At 43.1% G+C, this 11,502-nt stretch overlaps 1 protein-coding gene across 1 annotated transcript in view; it reads right to left on the bottom strand.

The window, feature by feature from the left end:
* VGLL4 (vestigial like family member 4) overlaps positions 1-11,502 on the bottom strand; it is a 67,284-nt gene that overhangs the window by 44,131 nt on the left and 11,651 nt on the right. The window lies entirely within an intron of this gene.

The raw sequence follows: 11,502 nt of genomic DNA, 5'->3' as shown, positions 1-11,502 counted from the left end.
CGGGGGGGGGAGGAGGCGGCGGGAAGGGGAGGAAGCGGCGGCCGCGGCGCTGAGGGGCCTCCCCCGGGCACGGGCGGCAGCTTTGGGGGGCGGATGCTGATCCTCTGTTTCAAACTAATGCTGCCTCTCCAACGCCTGTTTCAGCCCCCAGCACGGCCTCAGTGCCTTACAGCGAGAAGTAATGCGGTTCTACAGCAAGAGGACAGAACAGCAGCCATGGAATGGCAGGATGGCATCGCAGGAATGATAAATGGAATCACAGGAATGAGAGAGACAATTAAAATAAAAGGCGTGAGCCAGTCGCCATTTCCCCATGTATATAGTTTGTATATAAACAGTTTAAAAAGGTTTCTCCCCATGCATATAAACAGGCATCGCGCACATTGCTACAATTCCACCAGGGCACAGGCAGATCGGATTTTTCAAGGGCTATTAGTGGTTAAACGTTCCGGGCTCTGGATCTTTAGCAGCTGCCAAAGCTCCAGTTGAGGTGACAGAAATGATGGAGACTGGTGCTGCAACTCTCTCATCCCGGGATGTGGGCTGCCCTTCTGCAGTCCCAACCTGGAGCACAAAGGCTGCTCAGACAGATGTGTGCGACTCATCTGGGAGGGCAGAACATCTGGGAGGGTGGCAGCATGCGCGAACCTCATGGGCACCGGTTTGCATTTCCTGCGGCTGATCAGCACCTCAAGTCTGGGGTTGATACAAAAAGAGAAATAAACCCCGGGGAAGTTTGCTCCAAGAGAAACTAAAAAAGCTATTGGAGTCCTAATGTTCCCTCTGCCCTCTTCAGCTTGGAGCACGGCTCATCCCTGCCTGTCTGGAATAGAGAATCTTCATGGTACACACAAGGGCAGACGGAGAGAACCACTAGAACACTTTCATTTGCACCCTGAGAAGTTCTCCCCTCTGCTCGAGAAGGGGAAGGTAGGACATGACAGAGCCAAGCCACAGGGTGACATTTTGAGAGTTACTGCTTGAATGCTCTGGATATTTCAGTGAGAACAGGTGGTTTAAATTTACTGCTAGTATCTACTGAATATTCTAAAGAAGTTTGCCTAGAACATAAGAAAGGTTTCTCCTCACTTCAGATACACAGTGCTGAGGTAACAGCACGTTTCTTGAATGGTATCCAATAAAAAGTTGCAGTTGTTCTGCAAAAGTTGCAACCACACAGACCAAAGCAGCCCACGCTATTTTCTAAAAATAGAAATACCTTTAATAAAGAGTAGAATATGGTGATTTTTAGGCAGGGCACTAGAAGTTTTGCATATTGTGCATACACAGAGATACTCTACACCAATCCATCAAATTAAAATAGCCGTCTGTTCAAGACATCAAGAGAAGTCTGAGCCCTCTAAGATATAAACAGCAATAAAAATCCACACGTACAACATTAAAAAAAAAGAGAGGCACGCTTCTTCAGCATGAAATGCAAGCTCCTCACCAATTTTGGGAACAATATTTTTATATGTACAGTTTTTAACATAGAGAGCATCCCTGAATTCACCTGAATTGGAGGCTTGGGAAGGACAAGAAGTATTTAATCTTTTCACTTTAAAATACTTGAATTTTTGTGGGAGGTGCAGGAGATGAGGAAGAGAAGAAAGCACTATTTAAACTGATTTAAAGCAGTGCCCTACTAGACAGGGGTGCACATGGGCATTACAATTCCAAGTCCAATTTGAATTCTCCTCTATATTTAAAGTTACATATTTCTTCAAGCTGTTTGGGAAAGCATGGTTGGGTGTTGTCCACAAACCACTGACTACTCAGTGCTGTCCAGACATTAATAAAGGAGTTAATTCTCCTTTATTAGACCAGCAGTCACTGGTGTGCAGGTTTTTGGGCAATAATGATCCCTGTTAAGTGAATGGCTTTCAGCATTTCAGTGCACACTCTGATCAGACTTGTCAAATGTTGCATAACGAGCAAGCTTCACAACAAATAATAATAAACTGGTACCAAACACCGGGAGCTTTTTGAACTTCTAAATTAAAATATCTATGCTGAAAACAAGGCAATGCCTACTGAAAGAGTGGGGGGAATTATCAATGTAAACCTATCTCATATTACATTTTAAACCCAAGATCCATTCTTAGGAAAACTGTCTTTGGAAGAAAATGTATCAGCTCAACAAATCCAAATCCAGCAGGCATTGACCTCAAATAGTGACAGGGTCACTGTAAAGTACTTATTTCCTGTCAGCAAATTCTCAGTTCGGATTGCTGCTCATCCATCTGAGCGTCCTTCCACCGAACTGAAACCAATAATCAATGCAGCATCGGTGGGTTAGAAAAAAGGCTATTTTTTATCAATTCCTTCTACATCCCGATAGCTGCAGACACAGTTCCGTGCTGTGGTATCCCTGCCTCACACTGTCTGGAGTACTTCCTCTAGGATTGCACGCTCCCTCCTCCTGGCAGGCAGCGAATCCCAGATCTGGGATCCGCCGTGAACCCACTGAACTTTAACACAACAGCAGCCTCTAGAGGTAACGGGAAAGCCGCGGGCTCCGGTGGGATTTACATGGGATTTCAGTCTCATTATCCCACAGAGCAGGGGACAGACCTCAGCCTCTCAGGGATCTGCTGCGCTTCAACACAGACAGCAAAAATTCAGTCTGCACACAACAGTGTCTCACCACAGAAGTGTTCTGAGGCACGAAAAGCAAAATAAGGAAAACAAAAAAGAGCAGGTCAATCACCACTGTCAATAACAGGACTTAATATAAAAATAAATCCTTACAACTGGATATTATTTGTTTAACTGAATTTTTGTAGGGGAAACAAGTCTCAATATATCAAGCCTATGATGTCAGATTTGACAGTGAGAGTTTATATGGGTTTTAGAGCATTTGAACATTACAAACATACAGGGAGTTGCGCTTTTTTTGCCTTTTCTCTGCCCTCCTCCACCCTCTTGTCCCTCTGCTCTCTCACAAGTGCTGCTGCCTCAGGCAGTGCTGAAGAGCCTGAGAAAATAAAATGCCTTTGGTGCCTGCACTCCACATCATCTTCCAGGGGGAAAATGGGCAACACTGGCCAAGAATCAACCCCGCAGATGGGAGACAACTGAAATTCCACCCATGAAGATCATCACAGAGAGCTACTATTGAAACAGCGACCAGTTCAGCAACTGAGAGGAAAAAATAGGCTTTCTAGAGGTGAGACACACTCTGATATGTCTGTGTGACCACACAGTGCTGCTCAGTATCATTCCATTTTTGAGTGGATAATTATCAGCTGCAGCTCGTCAGGTCAGACAGGCACCTACTGAAACCTCAATGCACACCGAGGAGGAGGTGGAGGAATAAAGCAAGAACATTTAAAAACAGGGTTTGCCTTTTTTCTTTCCCTCGGAAAGGAGCGCATTGGAGTTGAGGGTTGCTAGGTGGCGATGTGCCTGAAGGAAAAGGCTTCTCTTTTTCTGCACACTCCACTGCAACACTGCTGCTCTCACCACCCCAGTTCTCACATTTCTGTTAGAATGGATTTCACAGGAGAAAAGGAAAATAAGAATTCTCCCTGAAGCGAGATGGGGTGTTTGCTTTGAAATCCATTCAGGTGTGATGAGGAAATACAGTTAAAATGGACTGAGCACGCAGCAAGTCCAGAAAAGTACCACAAGGAAAATGACATTTCAAGTTCCTTGCAAGCAGCAATCTCACAGCTGAGCCTCTGAGATCCACAGAGAGCAAACACAACTCTTCCCTCAGTGAGTCAGACACCACAAAACATAACTTTACACACTTCTTACAAAGCATTAAGTACTCACAACTGCACCAGTGAACAGAAGGGATCAAACCACACATTCTTCCCGATGTGCATTCTTCCACTTTTCTTTCAAGTCATAAAGTTGCATTGCAAATAGATTTTAATCACACCAAACTAGCTGTTCCCTTAAAATAAATAAAAAATTAAAGAAAGCCCTACCAGGCAGAGCATCTCTGAGCTAAAGCTGGTGCCTTCCTTCCTGTTTTACCTGTCCCCCAGTTAAAGGTTTCACCAACGTGCCAGACATTAGAGAACACAAAATTATCACTGGAGCTTCTCAAGACTGAAACAGTAGGCTTACACCCAGTATTGACTTGTAACAAAAGAATTTGTATATTCCACCATTCTTGTCATACCCTAAACTTAGGCAGTGCTGCTTAAAAACCCCAAACACAGCATGGTCTAGTGAGGAAATCTGTTTATGAGTGTGTGTGTCACACACTGCCAGCTAACTTAGGAATTCCCAGCAGGACCAGGCCACCAGAGAGCCTGGCTTCAGTTCCCACTGAACAAAACGCCAGGGAAACCAAAAACATGGTGATGCCTGAAAATATCTAGAGCTGCAAGCACTTGTAGGGCCCAGGAATAGATGGTAATGACTTGTCTGGACTGGCAGGGGGATTTTTAAATTTTTTTTTTTTTTTTTTAAAATGCCTTGCTGTAGCGCAGTTCTTATTCTGTACTGCAGTTCTTATGCTGTACTACTCACTTTCTCAAAGACACAGAGGTTTTAAACATCACTGTGATGGTAAATAAAAATTTCAGATCACTTGTTTGTAAATATTTAGCAGTTTAGGACCAGCTATTTCACACCAGATCAGAAAACTCCAAGGTATTTATCAACCCAAAAAGCTTTTGGTGAATTAAAACCTGCCCTCATTAGCAAGAACTATTTGTCTCCCACCCCAAACTAAACACACCTGCTGTCCTTCCACAGCCCTTTTCAGGTGGGAGTTGGGGCCAGGAAAGGCAGGATCCAAGGCAGGGCACAGACAGAGCTTCCCTGAGATCCCATTGGGCCTTGTAGGGGTTTTTTGGCAACAACCACATTTAAGTTTGAGTGAATATATAAAATATTCACAGAGGTGCTGTGTGAAGCCTCTGATTTATCAAGAATGTTTTCCATTTCTCAGTGGTATCTTGCAGCTCACAATTTGCAGTAGTATTTCTCTTTTTGTTTTTTCTTAGGCTGGGCTGAGAACACTTCAAAAATGCAGCTAAAGCACACACAACAGATCAATCTAGTTTATCTGGGTGGAAAAGTTGTTACGTGCTAATTAAAAACTTGATAATCTTTTCTGTTATTTGCATACTAATTTAAATTTCTGAAGGGTTGATGATAATCACAAACATAATTCAACTTGAACTACAAAGAGTCTCAAACACCACCAGAGCCTCCAGATGCAAACAGTGAAGTGCAAACATTGCCATGCCCTAACACTGTGTTAGCAGGGCAAAGAAATTACTTTGTATTCTTCCAATATGAGGGGATAAAAAAAAAAAAAAAGGAAAATAATAAAAAAGAGAGAGTACTAAAGAAAAAAAAAAACTATTTTAAGTCAGCTTGATGCTCAGGCATCTAAACAAGTTTTAACTTAGGAAAATTAGGAGCCAGACCTTGTTTAGAGGTTAGATTTCAAAATTACTGTGCATATCCCTCAGCTTTGGGAAGAAGCAAATCCAGTTTCCAGAAGCCACTAATTACAGGGTTTAGAAATAAAGCAGAGAGCTCCAAGATCACTAAAGTCTTTGAAAACATTTCCCCTTATAGCTCACTTGGCAAGACATAAAATATACTTTTAAAATATAAATATATATACACACACAGGGCCTAATTGAGCTTAGATGTCAACATATGTAAATCTATGGAGCTGACCTTGCTTGCACACAGACTGAATATTACAATAATTAGAACTACCTTATAAATGAGATAAAACCAGGATCCCCAATGCTGTCCCATGCACTAAAATCAATCACCCATTTTCTTACAAAACAGAATAATTTTGGCTTCTACACATTAAAGCAATTACTTATCCTAAATATTACGATTAAAATATTAATAAGTACCTATTGCAAAACCCAATTATAAAACTTGCAACCTAGTCCATTAAATTTAAATGAAATTTCATTCATGCTCTAAGGCTGTTCTTTTCCAATTGAGGGTCTTGTTCTCTATTATTGAAAAAGTATTTGACCTTAATAATATTTTTTACCACACCAAGAAAAAAAAAATTGCCCAACCTTAAACACACTCTCACTTATCCCAAACTGCAGTGCTCACACAAACCCAGCCACCCAGAGAACCTTTGCTCAGGATGCTGAGGAGCATCCTCTGGATCAATAGAAGAAAAAAGAACAATGAGGTGATGCCCTTGCATTGTTTATTAACACAAGAAGAGTAAGTTTTAACTGTATCTGATTTATTCACACACACACGGATGTGTGCAGTGCTCTGTAGGACACAAGTGGAACGTTATCAATTGTATTAATTCCACTAATAAATACTGCAGAGAATGCCCTTGCTGTCCAAAAGTACAAATTCAGGTCTCAGAAAGAAAGAAATAATAGGGAAAAGCCTCACAAAAGTAGCCAAGCCCTCCCTGTTCCAAAACACAACCTTCCAACCTTGCTGCTCTGCAGCCAGGACAAGGCTTGACAGTGAATGGGAGCTGAAACCCTTTTTCCAAAGGATCAAAGTCACCATTTCCATTTCCACAGCTACACAAGGCAAGACATTTTTCCTTCCAAAAATGAAACCTAGAGAATGCTGAAAATTCTCCACCAAAGCTGTTTTTCACTGGAATCAATGCTAGCTTTTCTTATTGTGCTTGTGCTGTTTTCACTTTTAAAAAGTGGGGGGGAAAAAGGGTTTTTTTCATGTTTTGCATTAAAAAAGACACTTATTTGTTATTAACTTCCAGCTTTCTGCCAAAACAGTAAAGTCTTTATTTGCATTTCCTGTCACTTCCCCCCTGCCAGCTCTACCCTGCTTTTCTTAGGGATCTCACAACCATCCCTCACCACCTTTAGCAGAAGGGACCATTCTTTAACCCCAAATGTTGGCTTTTAATTTACCAAAAAGTCATCAAAATCTCCCTCTGGTGAGCACTGCCCATGCCACAGGTTGTACTCAAGGCTATGAGGAATCCCAGGTGCTGCAGGAATTTGCAGTGACCACAACCCGAGCTTTGCCATGTTTCAGCACTTGCTTGTTTTTAACCCAGAGAGGAAAGGATCACGACTCCCAAATTTTACCCACAAAAAAAAAAAAAAGCCTGGGGGCTGCAGATTTATGGGTACAGATCAGTTTTTCCCCCCAAGGCTCACATCTACCACCCCTTCACTTCCCGAAATCCAATTTTTCCCAAATGCCACAAATATTCCACAACGTCCTCAAAATTTCCTCAGCCTTTTCAAGGGTTTCCCATCTTAACACCCCCTTCCACTCACCTACAAGCTCCTCTCTCTCTCCCTCTCTTTCCAACAATCTCAACACCCTTCCTCAAGATGTGTTCTCCAGACACCCTAAATCCCATCCCTCTCTTCCTGAACAAAGAACTTTTCCCAGCAATCCCACCTTACCCAGAGCCCCCCCATCCTCTCTCACCACAATTTCCCAATCAAAGATTAATTCTTCATGAGCCAGGATTTAAAAATTCCCTGTTTCCCTCTGGATCAGCCACAGCTGCTCAGCTCCCCTGGTTCTGGCTCCTGGCAGCTCTGGAGCCACAGGACAGCACCAAAAGCTACTCGGTCATGGGACACTGAGATCCCCAAACTGAAGTGACAGATCACACTCTCAGACTGCCTCCTTATCTCTCCCTGTCTTGGTCCTTTTCCTCTTGACCTTTAATTTCCTTTCTCTCGAGCTGCAGGTGCTCTCAGATACGTGAACTCAAGATAAGCAATGTTTGCTTCTCTAACTCAGTGATACTCCACCTTCTTTCCAAAAAAGCTGGAAAAAGAGATGTCCTGAGTATACTGGAGTTCACATCCTCCTCCTTCCAGGAGAAATGGTAAAAAAGGCATTATTTTGTGACAGAACTGGTGGCTAAAGAAGCAGAAGAGTCCTAATGGTCCCAGCAACTCCTTCTGATAGACTCCACTCCCCTATAAACAAATCCCAGCTCCCAAGCAAGAAAAAAAAAAAAAAAAAATCAGCTGTAGGTGGTGAGCTGAGCTAATTACGTAAATCAGACTATTGCCAAGAATTCTGGGCTTGTTGCTTCCAGAAGTTGGAGAAATTGAACTGTCATATGAAAATGAGTGCTCGGGCTGGGCCAGGACAATTAAATGAGGAGTCACATCCCTGGTGTGAAGCGCTGATTTGCTGGAACAATGATAAACCAAGAGGCAGAGAGACACGGCATGCACCAACAAGCATTCCAGCCAGGCATCAAAGTCAGGCAGTGGAGCCTCAGAATCAAAAGCTCCCAGTTTACGACCTTAATATTGAGTTTATGTCAGCCTTGGAAATGTGTCTGGAGCAAGAGCGGCTGCCAGGTGTGTGAGCAGCCCTGAGTAACTGTTCATGAGCTCCAAAATGCTCACACACACACACCCCAGGAGCAGCCTGGTGCTCCCAGCACTCCCAGCTCAGCTGCGTTGCTGTGCTTCTGGTTTAAAAGAAGCAGCAGCAAAAAGGTTACAAAGCAGAGTTTAACAAAAAGCCAAAAGTCCTGAGCTGGAGACGTTCTGCTCTTTACCATGACATGCCTTAGGAAGCTGTTTTCAGGATAAATAGTGTAATAAAATACAGACATGTTTAAAGAGTATTGCTCCTTTTTTTCCTGCATGTTCTTTATGTTGCAACTTCATAATATTGCAAAGTTTTGCAATACTGATGCTTTTCTTAAAGCCCCTTTTCTCCCCTGAGCACCTGAAGATATTGCATACAATTTATGTTAATGTTTTTTCAGCTTTTAAATCTAACAGATAGAAAAAAATAATCATGTAAATTAGGCCTCAAAGTGAATCCACAAGCTCAGAACTGGAAATTGGTGAAAACCTTTGAACTGAACATTTTTGAAGGCCAATCGTGCAGCGCCAAAATGTTTGGGTTGGGCAGAACACAGCAACTTTTAAAAAGTGCAGATGGATAGACTGTCAAAATACATTTTCTTCTTAGGTGTCTCATTCATCAAACGCACTCAGCCATGAAGATATCTTCTGTCTCAGAACAAATTCACTATCTTGAGCTTTCTCTGAAGCCAGATACTTAAACATCCATAACACAATGGAAGAAATTATTGTATGTTCCAGTTACTTTCCACAAAGAGAAGAAAGAACGCACCTAGACCGAAGCCATGTATTTTTATTTTTGAAAAAGTGAATTCTCTAAAGTCTAATACAGACAATAGATTAGAAATATTACATGCACAGAACTTCTATCTGCGAGGAAGCTCACAAGCATGAAAACATTCAGATTTCACCTGAGGCAAGTATCCACCTCTATGGCAGCTGGAGAAATCCAGGCAGGAAGATGAGATTTCCCTGGAGGCACAGAAGCCAGTCAGATCCTGACTCTCCTCGCCGGGCCAAGGACCACGCCTTGCTTTCATCCACTCTGGTAATTACAAATAAAAGAACTCTTGGTCTGGATGTTCTTTTCAGGCAGAACCTGTCTGACCTGTTAATGCACTGACAATGTGTTCAAGAAGCCACCAGCCAGCCAGGGGAGCAGCTTTATTAAAGGAATCCTGGTCCTGCACGGTTCTCGTGGAACACCCTCCTCCTCTTCCTTGCTCCAGCCTGTGCTCAGGCTGCAAACTCCTCTCTACAGCCTTGTTGATGGGGGATATAAACTCAGATTCTTCCAGGGACCACACGGAAGGTTGGATCTCACAAGAAAGTGAAGCATTTACCCTCTGCATAAGAGAGAAGCAGCCAATTCCTGCCTGTGCATCCTGATTTGCAAGCCCAGCGCTGCAGCAACCAAAATGTTACCATTTGGGAAGCCGGTTGAGTTGTGTATCTTCCACATTCCCGGATTCTTGTGACCCTTCACGCATCTCAGTGAGCACAATCTGCTTCTTAACTTCAGCTAAAAACCCTGACTTTAGTCTCAGGAAGATGTCCACTCACAGTTTCTCTGTGTGAGGTGAGATACACCCAGATCAAATATAAGAACGAGGACTCCACGTCCACGAACCTCACAATAATTAGAATTAATTACTGTTCATGGGAATAAGCCTTGGCAAGGCAGCAGCCTCAGTAAAAAAATCTGCAGTGCAGATGATCCCAAGATCAAAGTTCACCTCAGACTTATCAGCAGCAGGATGCAGCTACAAAGGGAAACTCACCATCGGTTATATCAGATATCCCCACAGATTCTCCCTGTGCACACATCCCTTCCACAGGGAAAGCCAGAAGAACATCAACCAGGTGTCTGTTGATTTTCCCAAACAAATAATCCTCCCAGCTCAAAAGCCAGTAAGTCCTTGATACTTTGTCAGGCTGCAGCAGATTTGCCACAAGTAAATTCATGTCACTAACAAAATAGGAGATCAGCTGTGCTGCCAGCGTACAGCAACACTCACACATCACCCTGCCAAACCTTCTGTCTGAATTCCTATTTTTATTGAATTTTATGCCACCAAGAAAATCCATCTCTGGTGAGCTGTGTACCATCTCAAGGCTGTGCTTATTCCCTGAACACAAATGTGTACATGTGGAACACGAGTTTTTTAAGTTTCACCCACCCTTCGCAGCCTGGCAGCTTCGCTCTGCTCCCACTGCAGTCACCCTTCTCATGTCATTCTTATCTACTGAAAGGCAGTAACAGACTGGTTTTTATACCCCACTTTCTCCTCGGGTTTTCCACATACTGAACAAATACGGAGCCCTCAGAGCTCTGCCAGCCTCAGAAGTGTTGGTAAACTGTGCTGGAGCTTCTCTCCAATCAGACCAACACAGGAGACAACCATCACACTACTGAATACTTCAACAACACCGTTTCTGTTGAGCTAATTTAGGCTTTGTTTTATACTTCCAGACAGGCCAACCAGCTCAGCTTAAAGCCTGCTCGATTTAGGTTTCCTTTGCTTGCTGGAAGATTGAATTTGTGTCAGGAATGTCCGTGCAGTGAAGACAATCCCAAAGAAACCAATTAGCCACAGCAGCCTGCACAGCAGCTGGCTTGGGACTCAGCACCAGGAGTGATATCTGAGCACTGCCAGAGGTTATCAAACACCCAACAGTTTGCAAAGTCTCACAGAAAAAAAAAAAATACTATAAAAAAGGGATCCAGCTGGGTTTGCTGTGTTGCATAACAGAGGTTCAGAATAAATCCTGCACCTTTGGATGCCAGCAGCAGAATTGAGCAATGTTGTTTGTGATAAGCTCAGCACAGCAGTGACTGCAGACAAACAGGTCCAAGCGCAGGGTGTCAGCAGATGGCAGAGAGGCCTCCCAACTCAATCAGCACACACAAATCCTGACAGAAACAGCAAGTTCTTGTCTCCTCACACTTACATGTCTCCTCTAATATTCCAGTTACAAAGCTTACTCTTGGTCTGATCTGACTGAAGTGCAGTGAGCCCTCTGAAGATTGGAATCAATGAAGATGTTTGTATATTGATACAGTGTGTGTTAATCACATCATCAACTCACTGAACTGATGCTGCTGTGTCATGATAAGGGTCTGTTTCACAAAGTTGGTTTCCTGTATTGTTTTCCAAGTAAAATTGATAATACACAGCCTAAAACTGGGAACAAACTTGGG

Source organism: Corvus brachyrhynchos, unplaced genomic scaffold, assembly GCF_000691975.1.
Source record: "Corvus brachyrhynchos isolate BGI_N302 unplaced genomic scaffold, ASM69197v1 scaffold266, whole genome shotgun sequence".
NCBI classification, from domain to species: domain Eukaryota; kingdom Metazoa; phylum Chordata; class Aves; order Passeriformes; family Corvidae; genus Corvus; species Corvus brachyrhynchos.
Note: the sequence above shows the minus strand (reverse complement) of the source record. Positions and strands in the feature narration are given on the sequence as shown.